The 22,059-nt window shown below is 42.3% G+C and overlaps 1 long non-coding RNA gene across 1 annotated transcript in view; it reads left to right on the forward strand.

Moving 5' to 3' along the window:
- The first annotated feature begins 1,823 nt into the window (after positions 1–1,823).
- LOC115074461 overlaps positions 1,824–22,059 on the forward strand; it is a 169,256-nt gene continuing 149,020 nt past the window's right edge. The window contains exon 1 of the long non-coding RNA XR_003852250.1: positions 1,824–1,965. This is a non-coding gene — a long non-coding RNA (uncharacterized LOC115074461). The remainder of the gene's footprint in view (positions 1,966–22,059) is intronic.

Below are 22,059 nucleotides of genomic sequence, written 5' to 3' on the forward strand. Positions count from 1 at the left end.
ATACGGTTTATGGGGTTCTTCCCCCTGAATGCTTTCTCCTCCTTCAGGTTAAAGGCAGTAAAACAAAAGAAATTCCATGCTGGGTCAAAACCAATGTCCATCAAGCCCAGCATTGTCTCCACCAGTGCTCTCTCTGGGTTGCAGTGCCCTCTCTGGGTTGCAGATTCCATGAAGTAGACCTATTTTCTGTTACTCACTCCCAATGACAGCAGTAGCTTTTTGTCTTCTTGGCTAATAATGTTTTACGGACTTTTCCTTCCAGAACTTGTCCAGACTTCTTTTAAACACCATTATGTTAGTCACCTTGACCACGTTGTCTGGCAACAGATGCCACAGTCTGAGTGCTGAGTAAAAAAGTACTTTCTACAATTTGTTTTAAATCTGCTGTTAATTTCATGAAGTGCTCCTTAGTTATAGTATTATTCGAAAGGGTAAATAACCATCCTTTATTTACCCATTCCATCCCACTCATGATTTTATAATCTTATATCATGTCTCCTCTCAGCCATCTTTTTTCCAAGTAAGATGTTATCATTTCCCCATAAAATTTACCTGTACAAAGGAGAATGGCCATCACTTGGGCTCTGTTTTGTAAAGAATTGAGCAAAAGAACTGTATTAAATATTGTGATTGCTTCCTGTTCCATCACTGTAGACCAAGCCACCTAGGATGCACAGAAAATGTTTGCCCTGGGCTTTAAACAGGGAGAGTTTCTACATGAACCTGCAGAAAACAGCAACTGTTCCACAATTCAAAATATAAATTTGGGGGAAGAGGCTGATGGGAGGGACGTTACACTGAGGTTATTTTAAAAGGAGTTACACATGTAAATGTTACATACTATCATAACAATTTTCAGAAGCCCAATTACACACTTAAAGTGTACTTAGACGTGTAAAACCTGTGGGGTTAGATATTCACTTGGGTCCTACAAATGTTTTGGTCATGGGTACACATTTTTCTGCACACTTCTGAATTTTACAGGCTGGTAAGTATTTGCCACGGTCACCAATGCTGTCTTAACTTGTGTTAGGGCCCTGAGGATAGAAGTCTTTCAGGGACCCCTTCCAAGGCGACGGGGGAAGTAAACCAGTGTGTTTGTAGTCTCTGCACCCTCCTCCTACATAGACTTCTTGTTACCTACGGGCTTGTGGGTGTGCACCAGCTCACAGGCCTCGGGGAGGGTTGAGGTTTTTTTTTGTGTTTGTTTTTTAACTTATTGTTGCTGTCAACGCTCAAACCTCAGGGAGGATTTTGGCACCCTTAGTGGTGTTCGCGAGATATGTCAAGGACGGATCATAGAAAATTAGCCCAGCTTTTTTTTTCCCCAAAAAATTGCGAATGAAGTATCAGATGATACCCCCAATCTTCGTTCTTTCCCCAGCCACAAAATTCCCAATCTCCCACCAAACCATCGCTGAATACCAGTCCCTGCTCTACCCTTCCTCACAAGGGACATCTCGTGAAGTACCTACAGTACCTAAATATGTACAATCCGCATAGAAGTGCCGAAAAGTAGAATAAAATAAATAAGGACAACAGTGCTTATAACCCGACTCTCTCTCAGCCCCTCATCCCCAAATTATTCCCAGTGTTTATAACCCGACTCTCTCTCTCAGCCCCTCATCCCACTGATCCCCAAATTATTCCCTCTCCTTAACACCAACTTTAGAAAAACACATAAAAGCGCTTTTTCTTTCCATCATCACCAGACTCCCAACTCGCATTCTCACACTTTTCAAAGTCTCGCGGGATTTCCAGCTCATCGTGGCTCTTTAGAAAGTACGAGTCCCGCGCCGACTCCGAACTCGAGCGCTAGGCTCTTCTCAAAGTCTCGCGGGTTTTCGGGCACCGCGTGGCTCCTAGGAGTGTAGGATCCCCGCGCTCTTCTCAAACCTTCGTATGACTAACAGGAAGTGAGGTAGTGGTTAATGTGGGGCGGACGGCGATTGTAACAGCGGTAAGGTGAGGAAGAGGAAGGAGGGGTAATCTGGCTGTGGGCTTGGTTTTAGAGACGGTCCTGACAGGTCATTTGGTCAACATTACTTCCAGATTGTAATTTCTTATGAGCGGAGGAAGGAAGCGTCTTTACCTAATCACGTGAATAATCTGCAGGAGACCCACCGAATTTACCTTACAAAAATATTAATTTATTGAATGATTTTGGTGGTTTCCCTTTAGGTTAAGATGGTTCTCCTTTTCCAGATTTTATGTCTTTAGTGGGTTTTTTTTTAATGAACTAGTAACAAAGTCTGACTGAGGCTGCACTAGGACCTCAGAAGCAGGACGCTAGTATTTCTGTTCTTTTTTTTTTTTTCTTAATTAATTTAATTTACATTTATATTCTAAATTCATTTGGAAGTTCAAGGTTGATCACAACATTAGTTAAATATCTATTTATTGTTATTGCACTTTTAAACATGTTAAAAGTAGTTGCTGGATCTTGTATGCTCTTCTACTGAAGACTGTTCTGGGTAAGGAGAAATCTTGTAGGCGGTCATATTCTATAGCTGCAAAGGTAACAATACAATGACGGTACATACAATTCCCAAAGAGCACAAATCCAAACAAAAGTAGAAGGGAATCATTAAATCTAACACTGTGAAATGTTCTTTATTAAATATGATTCACCTTGGTATCAATATACAATACAAGTCAATTTTCTTTCACAGTCTTTATGAATGCTAGAACCCTCTCTGCTCAAACATAACTAATTATTTGAGCAACAGATATGCTGATTAAAAATCATATACTACACATATCACACACCTTTCATTTCTACAAACACTTATACAATAAAATCAAAATTATACAGCTGTCCATGAGTTTAAGAATGTGAATTGTAATTACAAAGTATGCACTGATACAATGTATGCAACAAGATACAAGAAAATTGTTACTGTATAATTTTGATTTTATTGTGTAAGTGTTTGTTGGAATGAATGGTGTGTGTGTGTGAGAGAGAGAAATGTGTGTGGTAAATGATTTTTAATCAGCAAATCTGTTGCTCAAATAATGAGTTATGTTTGGGTGGCATATCGCGGTGCAGATGGTAGCTGCGGGATAGGATAACTGGGTGTGGCAGGTACAGGTGACACAGCTGCTAGCTGTACTGGTATGGCCAAAGTTAAGACTACATCCAGTCAGCTGGTGAGTTGCTCCATAGAGGTTGCCAGGAGATCCAGGAAACATTGCTGTTCTTGGACCCTGTGTGCAAGACCCAGAATGGCCTGGAAAGCGGTGGCATCCACCAAGTCCATGGCCTTAGCAATCTGTTGCAAGCGTGGACCCCTGGACCGAAGTGGAGTTGGCACAACCTGCAGGAAGGATCTCTGCAGGCCCCCATCGTCTGTTAGTGAAGCTGGCTGTGGCAGAGGCCCAACCGGAGCTTCACCTATACCAGCCCTCGTTCCACTTAGGTTGAGCCCTGCAGATGAGTTGGATATCCATGGAGAAGATTGGGTCATAGGTCAGGGATAGGCTGGGTTCAGGCATAGTCGGAGACCGGTGGTGGTCAAGCATCAGGCAGTAGTCAGTGGCAGGCTGAGTTCAAGCGTGGTCAAAGGTCCCAGGCTAAAGTCAAAACCAGAGATCCAACCGAGGAAAAGCAAGCAGGGAAGCAGGCAGGCAGGGAGGTGAGGAGGAGCAGAGGCAGGCAGACACAGAAGAACCAAAAACTGACCACAAAACACAGACCTGACGAAGAGCTGAAGGCGGACCGTAGATAGAGGACAAAGAGCAGGAACGAGGACTAGGAACACAGAAACAAACGCTGAGGCAACTTGCTCTACACAAGGTAGTGAACCTATTGCCAAGGCGTTTTGCTGCAGGGGAGTCTCAATGACCTCAACAGTGACCGTGGAGACTTTCCCACCACAGACCCTTTAAGTTCACTGAAGTGATGCATGCACACGCTTAGGGATAGTGCTTTGCTTAAAGGACGGTGTTGCAGGGCAAGCTGAGCATGGCAGCCTATTGTGTATTCTTTCAAGGTTTTCCCCAGCGTCTGTGCTCTTTCCACCAGGCTCAGGGCTGAAGGTAAGTATGGCTGGCCCTGTCCTGCAGACCACCAAACACAACGACATCAGCAGCAACCTAGTCGATCTTTCCAGAGGGAACACCAACCTACAAAATTGTCCCAACAGGTGCAGCTGAGTTTCGATCCTGGTTCCCCTATACCTTCCCACCAAATCACGATGCACTATCCTCAAAATTGTACAAGATGATTACTGCTTACATTTTTACCAACTTCCTTCTTTTCTGATTTTCATACCTTCACTTTCGGATCAGTCACAACTCCCTCGGCATCACATGGAAATTCAGATTATTCTCCAGCTGCAAGCCATAGAGCAGATCCCAACTTCACAAACAAACCAGAGATTCTGTTCCTGATACATCCTCATTACAAGAAATTAGCGGGAAAAGTTCAAGATGAATTCCCTCAGCGCTCTATTCCCCTTTGTTCAATGAGGGGATTGGATTTGCTTGCTGCATATCAAGGCCATCTATACACACATCCCCATCCATCCCTCCTTTTGGTTTTACATTGGTTTCAAGCTGGATTCTACTCATTACCAGTACAAGGTATTCCTGTTTAGCCCCAGAATCTTCACCAAGTGCCTTGCATTGGTAGCGGCACACCTAAGGCATTAGGGTATCCTGGTATTGCCATTTGTGGATGACTGGCTCATCCCACCATCCTCCCGAGATGGAGCATTGCAAGCTCTTCACACCATGATATATTTGCAATGCTCCATTACGGGAGGATGGTGGGATAAGCCAGTCATCCACATATGGCAATACCTTGGGTCCAGCAACCCTCCCAGATTGTAGATAGTGAGCTATCCTTTCCTTCAGCAGTCTCCATTAATTTTCCCACCACTGGGGTAAGGCTAACAGGCCGCCTCCTTGCTACCATCTTTGTCATCTGTTTTCAGGAATCTATTGAACAGGGCTTTCTGTGGGCCTGCCAGCACATTTCTGAGCACCCTTAGGGCCCTGGAATTACCTAATCTGGCCCCATGATCTTGTCCAATTAGTTTTCTTTTGTTTTTTTTCTTTTTAGATTTAGCTCACATTTTTCCTAGTTCTTAGAACATAAGGCTTGCTATACTAGGTCAGACCAAGGGTCCATCAAGTCCAGTATCCTGTTTCCAACAATAGCCAAGCCAGGTCACATACCTGGCAGAATCCCAAGGGGTAGATAGATTCCAAGCTGCTGATCCCAAGAATAAGCAGTGGATTTCTGCAACTGTACCTTAATAATTGTTAATGGACTTTTCATCCAGGAACTTGTCCAAACCTTTTTTAAACGCAGCTATACTAATAGCTTTCACCACATTTATTTATTTATTTAAGGGTTTTTATATACCGCAGTACGTAAGGAAATACATCACCGCGGTTTACATTTAACAATAACTTAGCAACAGGCTTTACATTGACATTATTAATAGGTATTACATATACTAAAATCGATATAACAGTTTTGACGGAAAACAGGCTGGACAGACTGTGGACCATCCAATAATGTATAACATGCAATTAAAATATTGATGTAATTATTAAACCTTAACAAACCAACACAAAAACTAAATAGTATCTAATACAATACAGGTTCTGAGAGTGGATACAATTTCTATATTGTACCGAGGATATTTCTGTTATTTAAAGCTAATTAATATCATAAGGGGAAGGGTGGGCATGTAAGGTGAGGAAGGAGATTGAGGAGGGCATGTGGTTAGGGTGGGAAACAGGGCATGGGGAGAGGGTGGAAAATTGAATGGCATTTCAGTTAAACGGATATCATTGTGTGAATGCTAGTTCAAATAACCACGTTTTGAGTCCTTGTTTGAATTTCTTATGGCAGGGCTCCAGGCGTAGGTCAGAGGGCATCTTGTTCCATAAGTTGATTCCCGCTATGGAGATAGAACGGTCTCTTGTGGTCACGTGTTCGATGTTTTTTGTTGGGGGGGGCTGCCAATTTAGCTTGATGGATATGTCTTATGGGTCTCTTAGAGGAATGGAACACAAACTGCTCCGAGAACCATTGCATCTCTTGGTTATAGATCGACTTATGTATGAGGGAGAGGACTTTAAAGGTAATTCTAGAAGCTACTGGGAGCCAATGCAAGAACATGAGAGCAGGTGTTATGTGATCATGGAGATGGGTATTGGTGATTAATCGAGCTGCTGCATTCTGTAACATCTGTAAAAGTTGAATTGAGTTTTTAGGGAGACCTAAGAGTATTGCGTTACAGTAGTCAATTTTTGGTAGTATGGTAGCTTGCAATACCGTCCGGAAATCTTGTGGATGTAGAAGAGGTTTAATTCTTTTTAGTGTGTGAAGTTTGAAAAAACCATTTTTTATTGTAGCTGAGATGAATTTCTTTAAAGTGAAATGGTTGTCAATAATGACGCCAAGACTGCGGACTTGCTGTAGTAGGGGAAGAACTGAAGTAGGATGGTAGGAAGTGCTGGAGGGGATATTATTGTGTGGCGAGATGATGATGAGTTCAGTTTTGGTAGTGTTTATAGCTAAGAAGTTTTCTGTGAGAAGCTTTTTTATTTCAGTTAGTGCTGATTCCCAGGTTTTCAGGGCATTAGAGAGGGAATCATTAATAGGGATAAGAATCTGTACGTCATCGGCATATATGAAGTGGTGGAGTTTTAGTTTTGCTAGGAGTCGACAGAGAGGTGCTAAGTAAATGTTAAACAGTGTTGATGATAGCGAGGAGCCTTGTGGTACACCTTGTAGCAGATTTCTTGGTTTAGATATTTGGGATCCCAACTTGACACTGTATGTCCTGTCTGTCAGAAAAGATTGGATCCAATTTAGTGCAGTGCCAGTGATGCCGATTTGAGAGAGGAGGGATAGAAGGATATTATGATTGACCGTGTCAAATGCCGAAGAAATATCTAGTAGGGCAAGAATGTATGAATGACCAGAATCTAGTGTTTTTAGAATAGAGTCTGAGAGGGATACTAGCAGCGTTTCAGTACTATGGAGCTTACGAAAACCGTATTGTGACAGAAATAATAATCGGTTATCGTCTAGATAGTCCATGAGTTGTTTGTTTATCACTTTTTCTATGATTTTTGACACAAATGGGAGGTTCGAGACAGGACGATAATTGGCCGGTTCAGATGGATCCAGGTCTGGTTTTTTGAGAGTCGGCTTTATAATTGCATGCTTGAGTTGCGTAGGAAAAACACCAGTCGATATAGATTTGTTGATGATGTTGGAGATGGGAGGGGCAATCCTCGTGGGGATGGAAAGGAGTGTTTTAGTAGGCATAATATCTATAGGGTGCAATGCAGGTTTTATCTTTTTTAGAATGGTTTCAATTTCTGAAGTGGTTGTGATTTCAAAATTAGTGAGTGATGGTGAGGAGATCATGGTGCTTCTGGGTAGAAGTGATACCAGTGGAGCATGTGCAGTAAAGCGTGCCATGATATTAGAGACCTTTTCATAAAAGTAGGTAGCTAGCTTCTCACATTTGTTTTTATTGTCATTTTCTGGATTGCTGTTTGAAGGTGGGGTAATAATGTTAGCAACATATTGGAATAAAGCACGCGGGTTGAACTGATACTGATGAATTTTTGTTGTGTAGTAATTTTTCTTAGCTTCGTCTGTTGTTTTATGATATTTATGGAGAAGGGATTTAAATTTCTGTAGATGTGTTTGATCTTGATTTCTACGCCATTTCTTTTCCAGTTTACGTAGTTCGCGTTTCATCATTCTAAGGTCTGTGTTGTACCATGGTTTTTTATCTTTTTTATCTGTGCTGATTTCTTTCGTTAGTAGTGGACAGAGACGATCAGAAATGCTGCTGTTGAGTTGATGCCAAGAGGTGCAAGCAGTATTGGCATCAGAGAGGTCTAATTTATGGATATCTTCTGTAATGGCTTCGATAATATCGTCTATTTGGCATTTTTTTCTGTATTCAATGGTTCTTTTCTTTGCGTATGTTGCTTGGGGGTTGCAGTTAATGGAGCAGTGCGTGTCTACTCGGTAGTGGTCTGACCATGGTATAGGTGTGCATTGGGGGTGGTCAGATTGTATGAGAGAGTTAGTAAATATTACATCCAGTGTATGTCCAGCCTTGTGTGTTGTTCCTGATACAATTTGTTTAAATCCGATAGCGTTAAGGGTCGCAAGTGTGGCATCACAAGCAGGTGTGAGGGGGGATCGGTCAAAATGGAGATTTGGATCTCCGAGTATGATGGCTGGCATATTTATGTCAATGTGTTTTGTAATGTATTCCGTAAGTGTTGATGGATTCTTTTCTAGTATACCAGGGGGTGCATAAATTAAGCAAATTTGCAGGCTTTTGGATTTAAAGAGACCAATTTCTATCTTATAATAATTCGATGCCAGAGGATGCCACATCCTCTGGCATCGAATTCCAGAGTTTAATTATGCATTGAGTAAAAAAAATATTTTCTCTTATTAGTTTTAAATTTATTACCCAGTAACCTCATTGTGGTCTTTGTACTTTTCGAAATATTAAACTGATTAAAGTTTACTCGTTCCATTCCATTCATTATTTTATAGACATCTATCATATCTCCCCTGAGCCATCTCTTCTAGAACATGAAAAGTCCTAACCTCTTTAGCCTCCCTTCATAGGGGAATTGTTCCAACCCCTTTATCTTCTTGGTCGCCCTTCTCTGTACCTTTTTTAATTTTGCTATATCTTTCCTGAGATGTGGTGACCAGAACTGCACACAGTTCTCAAGATGAGCATTGGAATCAGAATTGATCCCTGGGGCATTCCACTATTCACCTTTTTCCATTGGAAAATTTACAATTTAACCCTACTCTGTTTTCTATCTTTTAACCAGTTAGTAATCCACAATAGGTCACTGCCACCTATCCCATAACGTTCTAATTTCATAAGGACATAAAAACATGCCATACTGGGTCAGACCAAGGGTCCATCAAGCCCAGCATCCTGTTCCCAACAGTGGCCAATCCAGGCTATAAGAACCTGGCAAGTACCCAAACACTAAGTCTATTCCATGTTACTGTTGCTAGTAATAGTGGCCACTTTCCAAGTCAACCCAATTAATAGCAGGTAATGGACTTCTCCTCCAAGAACTTATCCAATCCTTTTTTAAACCCAGCTACACTAACTGCACTAACCACATTCTCTGGCAACAAATTCCAGAGTTTAATTGTGCATTGACTGAAAAAGAACTTTCTCCAATTAGTTTTAAATGTGCTACTTGCTAACTTCATGGAGTGCCTCCTAGTCCTTCTATTATCTGAAAGACTAAATAACCGATTCACATTTACCCATTCAAGCCTGTCATGATTTTAAACACCTCTATCATATCCCCCCTCAGCTGTCTCTTCTCCCAGCTGAAAAGTCCTAACCTCTTTAGTCTTTCCTCATAGGGGAGCTGTTCCATTCCCTTTATCATTTTGGTCGCCCTTCTCTGTACTTTCTCCATCGCAACTATATCGTTTTTGAGATGCAGCAACCAGAATTTTACACAGAATTCAAGGTGCGGTCTCACCATGGAGCGATACAGAGGTATTATGACATTTTCTGTTTTATTCACCATTCTCTTCCTAATAATTCCTAACATTCTGTTTGCTTTTTTGACTGCCGCAGCACACTGAACCGACGATTTCAATGTATTATCCACTATAATGCCTAGATCTCTTTCCTGGGTGGTAGCTCCTAATATGAAACCTAACATCATGTAACTATAGCATGGGTTATTTTTCCCTATATGCATCACCTTGCACTTATCCACATTAAATTTCATCTGCCATTTGGATGCCCAATTTGTCAGATGCTTTCTGGAAATCCATATACACTATATCAACTGGCTCGCCTTTATCCATGTTTGTTTATGCCCTCAAAAAATGTAGCAGATTTGTGAGGCAAGACTTCCCTTGGCTAAATCCATGTTGGTTTTGTCCCATTAAACTATGCTTATCTATATGTTCAGCAATTTTGTTCTTTGATAGTTTCTACCATTTTGCCTGGCACAGACATCACTCACTGGTCTGAATCCTGGATCACCGCTTGATCCCTTTTAAAAAAAAACATTTGCATTACATTGGCAAATGTAGCAGCTTGGAGAAGAGACGGCTGAGGGGAGATATGATAGAGGTCTTTAAGATCATGAGAGGTCTTGAAAGAGTAGATGTGACTCAGTTATTTACACTTTCGAATAATAGAAGGACTAGGGGGCATTCTATGAAGTTAGCAAGTAGCACATTTAAGACTAATCGGAGAAAATTCTTTTTCACTCAATGCACAATAAAGCTCTGGAATTTGTTGCCAGAGGATGTGGTTAGTGCAATTAGTGTAGCTGGGTTCAAAAAAGGTTTGGATAAGTTCTTGGAGGAGAAATCCATTAACTGCTATTAATCAAGTTTGCTTAGGGCTAGATTTTAAAAGCCCTGCGTGCGTAAATCCTGGTGGATTTACACGCGCAGTGCACTCGCGTGCCTATTTTGCATAGGCCGCCGGCGCGTGCAAAGCCCCGGGACGCATGTAAGTCCTGGGGCTTCGTAAAAGGGGCGGGAGGGGGCGTGTCCAGGGGGGGCATTTCAGGGGGCGGTCCGGGGCGGGTCCAGGGGGCATGGTGACAGTTCGGGGGCGGGCCGGGAGGGCGGTCCTGAGTCCCCTGGCACTGCGGCCCCTGGCACTGCGGCCTGTGCCCCCTGGCACTGCGGCCTGTGCCGGGGGATGCCGAGGCGGTGCGCGCAAGTTTCGCCTGCTTCAAGCAGGCGTAACTTGCACAACAAAGGCAGGGGGGAATTTAGGTAGGGATGGGGACTGGGGTAGATAGGAGAAGGGAGGGGAAGATGGGGGGACACGGAAGGAAATTTCCCTCCGAGGCTGCTCCGGCTTCGGAGGGAACGGAGGCAGGCTGTGTGGCTCGGTGCGCGCAGGCTGCCGATTTTTGCGCAGCCTTGCATGCGCCGACCCCGGATTTTATAAGATACGTGCGGCTACATGCGTATCTTATAAAATCCGGCGTACTTTTGTTCGCGCGCACGTACTTATTTAAGATCTACCTCTTAGGGAATAGCCACTGCTATTAATTGCATCAGTAGCATGGGATCTTCTTAGTGTTTGGGTAATTGCCAGGTTCTTGTGGCCTGGTTTGGCCTCTGTTGGAAACAGGATGCTGGGCTTGATGGACCCTTGGTCTGACCCAGCATGGCAGTTTCTTACGTTCTTAACCCTCCAGTCTTCAAGAACCATAGATGATTTCATTGATAGTTTACAAATTTCCAATAGCAGGTCTGCAATGTCATTTCTCAGTTTTTTTAGCACTGGGATGTGCTACTCTTTAGTTTGTCAATTTGCCCTAGAACATTTTCCAGGTTCACTGAGATTTGTTTTAGTTCCTCTGAATCATCACCTTTGAATATCATTTCTGGCATGGGTATATTACATCTGCCTCAGTAAATACTGAAGCAGAGATTTTGTTTAGTGTCTCTGCTATGGCTTTATTATCATCTAGTGATCCAACTGACTCCCTTGCAGGCTTTTTACCTCAAATGTACCTGGAAAAGATTTTATTGTGAGTTTTTGCTTCCACGGCAAGCTTCTTTTCAAATTCTCTCTTTGCCTTCCTTATCAATGCTTTGCATTTGTCTTGCCAGTGCTTATGCTGTTTCCTGTTTTCTTCATTTGGATCCCTTTTCCATTTCTTGAAAGATGTTCTTTTAGATATTGTAGCCTCTCTCACTTCACCTTTCAACCATACCAGTAGTCGTTTAGCCTTCCTTCCATGTTTTCTACTGCGTGGATTACATCTGGTCTGGGCTTCCAAGATGGTATTTTTAAACAATATCCATGCCTGAGCTAAACTCTTAACCTTTTGCAGTTGCACCTTTCAGTTTTTTCCTACCATTTTCCTCATTTTATCAGTCACTGTTTTGAAAGTTAAATGATGTTGTAGTAGATTTCTTTTTTTGCAGTCCCTCCTTTTATTAAGTCAGATTGGATAATGTTGTGATCACTATTGTCAAGTGACTCCAACACTGTTACTTCTCGCACCAAATCCTGTGTTCCCCCTAAGGACTGGGTCTAAAATAGTTTCCCCTCTTGTTGGTTCTTGTACCAGCTGCTCCATGAAACAGTCTTTTAATTTCTTCTAGGAACTTTACTTCTTCCCATACATTCTCCTCTGTAAATGAGGCTGCATCTATCCCACTTGTATCCATGCTCTTGTCAAGCAGCAATGGTCCTTCTCCAGGGTCTTCTTTAGTGAACACCAAACTGAAGTATTTATTTAATATTTCTGCTGTTTCCTCATCTTTCTCCACATATTGCTCCTTGTCTATTTTTGGTTTTACAAAACCACCTCTGGCCTTCCTCCTTTCTCTGATATATTTGAAAAATGTTTTGTCACCTCGCTTTTTCTTCTTCGGCAGTCCTTTCTTCTGCTTGACTTTTATTTATTTATTTATTTAAAACTTTTTATATACCGTTGAAACAAATGAATTTGAATAAAACAGTTTACAATTATTTCAAAATAAAAATAAAGAAATTTAAAATAACTAAAACTTCAAATAATGATGACAGTAAAAAATAATAAAATAAAATAGTAAAGTCAGAATAAAAATACATTGGTATCAATATAATATAAAAAACTTTGCATATTTTAGTTAATGTTTACTTTACTAAAAAAGAACAGATAGAAACAACTTTTTGCTTTCCTGATTTCTTTCCTCATCTCCTTCAGCTTCACCAGACATTCTTCCTGTACTTCTCTTTTCGACATTCTTTGTGTTTCATGCATTCTGATTTTTTTTTGCCTTTATTTTTTTAGCCACCTCCTTTGAGAACCAAATTGGTTATATTGCTTACTTTTCTTACATAAAGATTTGTTGCCCTAGTAATAGCTCCTTTTAATTTGGTCCATTGTTGATCGACTTCATCTTTTCTCAGTCTCCTAGTTCCTCCTCAAGGTACGTCTCCATTTTATCAAAGTCTGTATTTTTGAAATCCAAAACTTGGATGTTTAAGAACATAAGAAATTGCCATGTTGGTCAGACCAAGGGTCCATCAAGCCAGCATCCTGTTTCCAACAGAGGCTGAACCTGGCAATTACCCAAACACTAAGAAGATCCCATGCCACTGATGCAATTAATAGCAGTGGCTATGCCCTAAATAAATTAGATTAATACCCTTAATGGACTTCTCCTCCAAGAACTTATCCAAACCTTTTTTGAACCCAGCTACACTAACTGCACTAACCACATCCTCTGGCAACAAATTCCAAAGCTTTATTGTGCGTTGAGTGAAAAAGAATTTTCTCCGATTAGTCTTAAATGTGCTACTTGCTAACTTCATGGAATGCCCCCTAGTCCTTCTATTATTCAAAAGTGTAAACAACCGAGTCACATCTACTCGTTCAAGACCTCTCATGATCTTAAAGACCTCTATCATATCCCCCCTCAGCCGTCTCTTCTCCAAGCTGAACAGCCCTAACCTCTTAAGCTTTTCCTCATAGCCATCCCCTTTATCATTTTGGTTGCCCTTCTCCCTCCTGACTGCTATATCAAAGCATACTGTCTGATGATCATTGGTGCTCAGGTGAGCACCTACCTAGACATTAGAATTCTCCCCATTTGTGAGCACTAGGTTGAGTATTGTTCCTCCCCTCTGGGTTCCATCACCATTTGTTTGAGCATAGTCTCATGAAGGGCATCCACTATCTCTCTACCTCTTTCAGATTCTGCAGCAGGGATACTCCAATCTGTGGTCTGTGTGGAAACCAATAAATCCACATGAGGTAGATTTCTCTTCCTTCCATCTTTTGGATATCCTCAGCCATATCTCAGTCTAGTTCTTCTGACTGATTTGGAGGTATATAGACCACACTAGTGTAAATAGAAGCACCATCTTTTTTTTTTTTTTTAAATAGCTCACAGTGCTTCTTTTCCCCATGTCCACTGTATTTCAGATGCTTGAATATTGTTTTTGACATAAAGAGCAACTCCTCCCCTATTTCTGGTTTTCTATCCTTACTGAAAGGTTGTAGCCCATTCACGAGCCTCATTGAACCATGTTTCTGTAATAGCAACGGTATCCAAGTCCACCATTAAGGCTTGCAGATCTGGAATTTTTTTGCCTAGTATTTGGGCCTATAGCTTTTCTTACTCAGTTTGCTGTGTTTTGTGGACACCTTTTCTGCTGTTTTGAGCTAATTTTTGTAAATTTCTCTGCCCAGTCCTTTAGTTGTTAAGGATGGCATTCCAACTTCCTCCTGCCACCCCCATCCTCTAGTTTAAATGCCTAATGACATATTGTTTGAATTTCTCACTTAGGATCCTTTTTCTTGTCACTGACAGATGTAAGCCAGCTTTACCATATAACCTGTCCTGAAAACCTGACTGGCTGTGGGATCCCCAGAACAGGCCATATAGCCTATACTGTTCCATACACGGCCCAAGCCCCCAATATATCCAAAACTTTCTTACTTACACCAGGTTTTGAGACATGTATTGACGTTGTCTGTATGGATTAGCTTTTCCTTCCCCTTTCCATGAACAGATACTTCTGAAAAGGCAATAAGAACATAAGAACATGAGAAAATGCCATACTGGGTCAGACCAAAGGTCCATCAAGCCCAGCATCCTGTTTCCAACAGTGGCCAATCCAGGCCATAAGAACCTGGCAAGTACCCAAAAACTAAGTGAGGCAATATTCTATTCCACTCATGATTTTGTAGACCTCAATCATATCCGACCTCAATCTTCTTTTTTCCAACTGCAGAGGCTTAACCTGTTTAGCCTTTCTTTATAAGGGAGCTGTTCCTACCCCTTAACCATTTTTATTTCTGTTCTCTGTACCTTTTGTAACTCTGCAATATGTTTGAGATGGAGTGACCGGAATTGCACACAATATTTGAGGTGCAGCCGCACCATTGATCTATGCAGAGGCATTATAATGTTCTATTTATTTTCCATTCCTTTCCTAATAATTCCTAGTGTTCTATTTGCTTTTTTGGCTGCTGCTGCCACATACTGAGCTGAAGATTTCAATGTACTGTCAACAATGCTTCCTAGATCCTTTTCCTGGATGATTACTTGTAATGTGGAACCCATCATCATGGATCTAAAAGTAAAGATATTTTTCCCTATGTGCAACACTTTGCACTTGTCCACTTAGATGCCCAGTTCTCCCGTTTCGCAAAGCTCTTCTGTAGTTCCTCACAATCTGCCTATGTTTTAATTATCCTGAATTTCTTTTATTACTTTTTGCACTCCTTTCTAGATCATTAATGGAAAAAGTTGAACAGCACTGGTCCCAGGACAGATCCTGGGGCATTCCACTATTCACCTTTCTCCACTGGGTAAACTGACCATTAAGTCATTAATAATAGGTGGGAGGTGGTTTTATCCTGAGTAAATGGAGCATTCGGGTATCCGGAAGGCACTGGTTGCTGTTGGCGAGTGTTCCAACAAACCCAGCAGTGCTGGTGTGAAGGTCAGTAAAACCAAATCAATGAAATCTTTTAAGTTGGTTTGGATCAGTGACCCAGAAAATAACTCTCCAGCCCCCTAGCAGGAAAGGAAATGATAGTCAATAAAGGGTTGATTGGGGGGGAGTCGACAGCAGAAATCTGTTAAAAGCAGTAAGCTAGCAGAGTACCTTTGGTGTTAGCTGTAACCTTTTTGGACAGAAGCCGCCAGCAGGAGCACAGATTTTCTTTAACACTCAGAAGGCAGTTGACACAGAAACAAAGCTACAAGTATGAATAGATGCTGATCCCACCCCCTATATTGTAAATATAAGGGAGAAAACATTTTTTTTCATGTTTTCATTATTTTATCTTAATTTTTCCTGTTATTGCATTTCCATCATTTTTGTCTTCTTTTCTGTTTCTCTCCTCTCTAATTTCTCTCCTTTTTTTGTTCCTATTTGGGGTTTTTTTTTTCCCATTGATAAACAGGCTGAATTAGCCATGCTGTCTGGGCTGTCCCTCCAGAGCGGCTCGAGGCAGAAACTTCTCTCCAGATATACAGAGCTTTGCTCTGTGCACCTGCACAACACTTCCCGCCTAATTACCCTGCTGCTCTCAGTTCTGTTTTTTTCCTGCACAGCTCACAGACACTGATCCTCTCCTCTTATGCTTTTTTCTAGGAGCTGAGGCAAAATACATTTTTGAAGTAGGTGGTATTGCTTCATTTGGTATTGAGAGAATTTCAGTCATATATTTCCTGAATTGGTCCTTTGGTGATATAATCTGCATACAGGGAAAATTAAAAATCTGCAGGTTCAAATATCTGGATTTATTTTCCAAGTTCTCAGTTTTCCTCGTGGTATATTGCTCCCCTTGAATCAACTTTTTTCATAGATGTTATCTGTCCCCTTACTGAATTTATTTACCCCTTACTGAATAAGGGGTAAAGCTAGCACGTCGAAAATGCGCGTCCAAATGGCGGAGCGCACTGTACTGTATCGGCCTGTAAGTGAGCTAGAGGTAGTGAGCACAGTGAAGGGTGGGTGTTCTAGGTGAGTGGTGCTTGGCCCTTTAGTACGTTGAAGGCTAGGACCAGAATTTTGAAAATGGAGCAATAGTATTTTGGGAACCAGCAAAGGGCTTGTAAAAATGGAATGATTTGCTCATATTTCCGAGCATTGAGCATAGTTCATGCAGCTGCATTTGATATAAACTGCATGAGATTACTGGGTTTCTTTTATAGCCCCACATAGGAGTTGCAGTAATCCAGGTGGGAGATTACACAGGCCTGAATTACTGTTGCGGAGGCTGGTCCTCTAAAGAGGGGGTCAAAGGTGGCATAGTTGGTGTAATCTAAAGAAGACAGATTTAATTATAGTTAGAATTTGGGCTTCAGCTTTGAGTTTGGAGTCTAGTATGAAGCCCAGACTGTGTCTTGGTAGCAGACAGGTAAAGCTGTACCATCCATGGTAACGTTTGAATGCATGTGGCTTGTGTTCATTTTTGCCCATCCACAGTACCTCTGTTTTTTTTGAGAGTTTAGTTTTAGTTTGTTGAAATGCAGCTAACCTGCAGTTATTTTGAAACAGTTGTTTATACTGGCGATTTGTGAGTCTGGGTCCCTTTATTTAAATGGATTAGCATAGAGATGTGCTAATTTTAGCACGGTTTTTATTCGTTTCGGCGCAAATGTTTTTGAGCCCTAAAAAGCTTATTAAATTGTGAATAAAGTTTAGCACATAAAAAGATGCTAAATCCTGAGGAAAATGGTGTCCTAAGCTTTGCATGCCTTATTACATCGGCCTGTAAGAAGAATCTTTCGCCAGTACTCCTGGGGCATGTGTGAAGTTGCTGCTTGGCTTCATGGCACAAAGAAGTATTTACCCCCGTCCTGGCTTTACCCTGTTGTGTTCATGGACTAGAAAAGAGCAGGGCTAAAAAAAAATTCATGTAGGCAGTAAGGTAAGATATTCTAAGCTGGTTCAAACCAAAGGTCCATCAACCTTGCATCTTGTCTCTGAGCATGGCCAATCCTGATCACTAAGAGGTACTCAGCAAATTCGAAAGAGTAGATCCATTCCTTGTTGCTCACTCCTAGTGTTTAGTGATGGCTTTCCCAAGTCTGTCTGGCAATAAGTACATAAGGTTTGGATTAGCTGCTTTCTTTTAACATGAAACAGAAGGCAGCCCCATGTGCGTTCGTGTTTGCTATGCAGTGTGAGCTGTGAAGTGACTCAATTTCTGAAGGCAGAATTAAGGCCAGTCCTGGTTTTGACATCCCCCCCCCCCCCGAGACGATGCATTCTAATACTTGCAGCTACCAATTTCAGATGGTAGAAGCAGGGATTGCAAATCCCAGAATGCACGGGGGGGGGGGGGGGGATGGGGGGATGTAAATTCAAACATCCAGATGGTCAGAAGTCTCTCCTCATCATCCTGCTACATCTGTCCAGACAAGTGGATTATTCCTACTTGCCTGCATCACATCTACCTGTAAGTAGTAGTGATGACGAGACAAAGAAAGCTATATTGTGTGCCTCCATCTGCTGTTAGGTCGGAATAATCCACTTGTCTGGACTGATTTAGCAAGATTCAAGGAAAAGATTAAAAGATAAAATGTCTTCTTCCTTGGCTTGGGTCACTTAAAGCTCAGAGGGAATGAGGGGAAGAATGGAAATTAAAGGACAAAGAATAGGAGAGCTCCCTGGTTCTGTTCTTTTGCATATAAGGGACTTGTATTTCTCTGAGGACAACCAGAATGGCAGTCCTCATACATGGGGACATCATCCTATGGAGCCCAGCATAGAAAACTTATGTCAAAGTTTCTAGAATTTTGATTGTCTCTCTGAGCATGCTCCAGCATGAAATATACCATGTGTCCACACAGGGTCCCCTTAGTCTCTTCTTTTCTTCAGAGACCAGTGTCTCGCAGCGAAGTTCAGTCTCACCTCATGTTTTTGTAAGTATTTGCATAATGGATCGCATGGTCGATGCAGGGTCACCCTGGGTCTCTCCCTTATCATCTCAATCAGGTTTTTTGGTACTTATCGGTATGTTTCCTTTAGTAGTCAATGCCACAGGTGGCGGTACACTCTATGCCTGCTGGCCATAGATGACCACCGCCATTGATTTCAATGTAAGGTCCCTTTTCTTTTGTGATGCAATGCCCTCAGTGAACAAGGACCATGTCAATCACGGATCCCCATGATAGATGTGTCCTCTCTCTGAGGGCATCACATGATGTCTGGGGTTGCAACAAGTGTGCACAGATGACCCCAAAAGGTTGCTGGGCCCAGCCAAACTTTCAGAGTGTGAAATAAACCAGCCAAAGAGATAGGAATTAACTGAAGAGGAAATTAGATCCAAAGAGTTTTATTTATTTTATTTAAAACTATTTCTTTATTGTGTTTTCCTAAACCAAAAATTATATTTAATTTTCTCCAAAAATATTAGGCAGGGTCTGCCATGGCTTCTCTGGAAATGTGTGGACAGATGTTAGACATATGGACAGCGATGAAAAGTGTGGTATCTCTAGTGACCCCTAAAATGAAAACATCCCTCCTCTTTCCCCTTCAGCTTCCTTCCGTCTTAGGCTGACTTCTCCACGGATTAAGATTTTGTAAATAAATGATTGGACGTGAGTAGATAAGTACATATAAGGAATGCAAGTGTCTGAATATATGTTTACTGAGAGAGAGAAAATAATTCTTCTGCAGCAAAGAATTTCAACTTTCAGAGAAGGGAACACACCCTCTTTCATTCCATTTTCTGTTTTACCCATAAAGAAAAATAAATGTGCAGGGGTTTTACAAGTGCTTCCTATCCTTGCTGCTGCCATCCTTAACGATCTGAATGTTGCTGTGTTTGTTACTGGGTGTTTAGGGCAGTACAACTCTAATGCAACTGAAGTATGATTACAACAGTGGTTCCCAAATTTTCTCAAAACCCCCAAATTGGGAGAACTGACAGTGGCGGATTTACCCCCAAGGCTGGGTTAAAGATTAGGATGTCCATGGACAGAGGACTGGAGATGGAGGATTTTTGCCATGGAAATCGGAGAGCAGCTGGAGAGTACCAAGCTTTGGGTGCCTTCAGAGGTTTGCACGCTAGACATGTGCCTGTGTTGCTATTGGCTTTTCTGTGCACCCTCTGACTTAATATCATGGCGATATTAAGTCGGAGGTCCCGAAAGTTTAAAAAAAAAAAAAAAAAGTTAAAAAAAAATAAAAATTTGAAATCTGCTCACGCTCGCAGGTTGAAAACCGAATGCTCAATTTTGCCGGCGTCCAGTTTCCGAACCCGTGGCTGTCAGCGGGTTTGAGAACCGACGCTGGCAAAATTGAGCATCGGCTGTCAAACCCGCTGACAGCCGCTGCTCCTGTCCAAAAATAGGCGCTAGGGACACGCTAGTGTCCCTAGCGCCTCTTTTTGCCGCGGGCCCTCATTTGAATACAGAATTGCACGCACAAGAGAGTGGCCTGTTTGCCCGCTCTCCCGCGACTTTTACTGTATCGGCCCAATAGTCTCCTAGTGTCTGGCTTCTCCATCAATCTGCACAAGTGGGCAGCACCTGAGTGATACCACTCCTGCCTCCACCGCTGCAGATCCAGTCTCACGGTAGGAGCTGCGAAATCTCACTGCTCTTCTTGTGAGACTGACCCCACAGCAGCAGGAGACGATGCCACCCAAACTCTGCCGCTGCCAGCTCGTGCAAAGGATATGCTTTATTTTTCCCCTAATTGGATCAGGCACGGGTTTGGCAAGCCTGTTATGCGTCCTACGGCGCTTTTTTTCACTTCGGCTGCTGCGGGGTGGATTCCTCCATCATAGCCACTGGTGGACCCAGGCTGCTGCCTCCTTGGAGCCGCCGCCCTGTGCAAGTGCACTGCTTGCACAGAGCGTTGTGCCGACCCTGGAGGAGATAGAACTTGAAACATGGCATGAGCGGCAATGGAGGACGAGCACTTTCACTGGTGGGGAGTGGGACTTGAAACACAGCATGAACCTTTGTCCCACAGTAGCTTCCAGCAGTGTTGGAGGCCTTGAAATGCTGCTTCTGCAGTTTTGGATCAGTTTTTTAATCATCCTAAAATTAGTGTGACAATCGGTTTAAACCGATTGTCACCTTTGGGAAAATCTGAGACTTTATGGGTGAAAATTGGTTTAAACTGAAAACAAAGTACCCTACCTTTGGGGAAGTCTGTTCAAGGGAGCTGATTATCAAAGCCAAATTTATGATCTGTGCTTAAAAAGAAGAGCTGGCCAAAATAATTGCACCTTAAAGCCTATCTCTAGTCTGAGTATTAGTGCTCATGACTGAGCTAGAAACCAGAGTCCCTATTTATTCACGCAATAGTTGCAGGATAAGACACTCCTATCCCATCAATTCATGTTTTCTTTGTATATCAATCAAAATTGCCAAATTGTTAACCAAGTTATTCTGTTACTATGTAAAGAATAATAAGACACCGTTGTCATAATAATTCCATGTGTTACCCTGTAAACCTATATGATATGCCAGAAAGAATGTCTGTATATAAAAACAAACAAATAAATAACTAAATAAATAAGCAACAGCAATGCAAGCTTCCCTCGCACACACATTACTCCTGGGGGGGATTCTGCACCAAAAAATTGAAAATTCAGCACTGAAAAATTGAACATGCTGCACACATTTTGTAAATTCTGAACATTCTTCAGATTTATTTGTCAAAATAACACAGTATATTTTGCAAATAATCATCCTATATTTCAGTATTTTCATTTAAATAATAGTACAGAAAACAGAGACTTCATATATTTCTCACTTAGGGCCAGACTCATTAAGGCTTTTCTCCCATTTTGTGTCTATGGTAAAAACCCTTAGTGAATCAGGTACTTAGTGATTTCCTTCTGGCAGAAAGTACCAAACTGAAAATGTTTACCTTCTTCATTTGACCATCAGTTTGTCTCTGTCTCTCGTGCAATCTCATATATACACACACTCGCTTTCCCACAATATGCAATTACACACACAAGTTCCCAGACAGACACCTACCTACCCACACAGCCGGTTCACAACACCCAGGGGCTCACACATACACTCTCTCTCAGGGCCCGAGCCTCTTCTTCAGCTGCCAGCGAGATGAGGTCCACTGGCGGCTCCTGTGTCCTTCCTCTACTTCGTGGTGGTGCGCTGCCGGATCGTGGCATGCGCGGCAGCAGGAGTTATGTTTAACCAAACGTCGCCATCTACTGCCATGCACGTTACGTTTGGTTGAACGCGATTCCTGTTGCCAGCTCCTACCCTCTTCCCCCTTCCCACTCCCTCCTCTCCCTTTTCCTCCCCCTCTCCCTTTTCCTCCTCCTCCTCCTCCTTCCCTCTTCCCCTTCTCCCCCCTTCTGCTTCCCCCCTCCCCTTTATTGCACTCCACTGTTTGTTTCCCAGTCTTCAAGCTGCCTGGTTGTGCTGAGTTCGCGGAGGCCCCAACCCAACTCTTCAGGCAGGCTCACAGAGCTTGACAATAATCAGTGCTGTGCTGCCTCCCGTGAGCCTTCCCCATGCTGTGCTGCCTCCTCCGAACCTGGTCCATGCTTCCGGGATTGCGGAGTCCTACAGATAAAGCCCCCCCC

The sequence above is a fragment of the Rhinatrema bivittatum genome, chromosome 12, assembly GCF_901001135.1.
Source record: "Rhinatrema bivittatum chromosome 12, aRhiBiv1.1, whole genome shotgun sequence".
NCBI lineage: Eukaryota > Metazoa > Chordata > Amphibia > Gymnophiona > Rhinatrematidae > Rhinatrema > Rhinatrema bivittatum.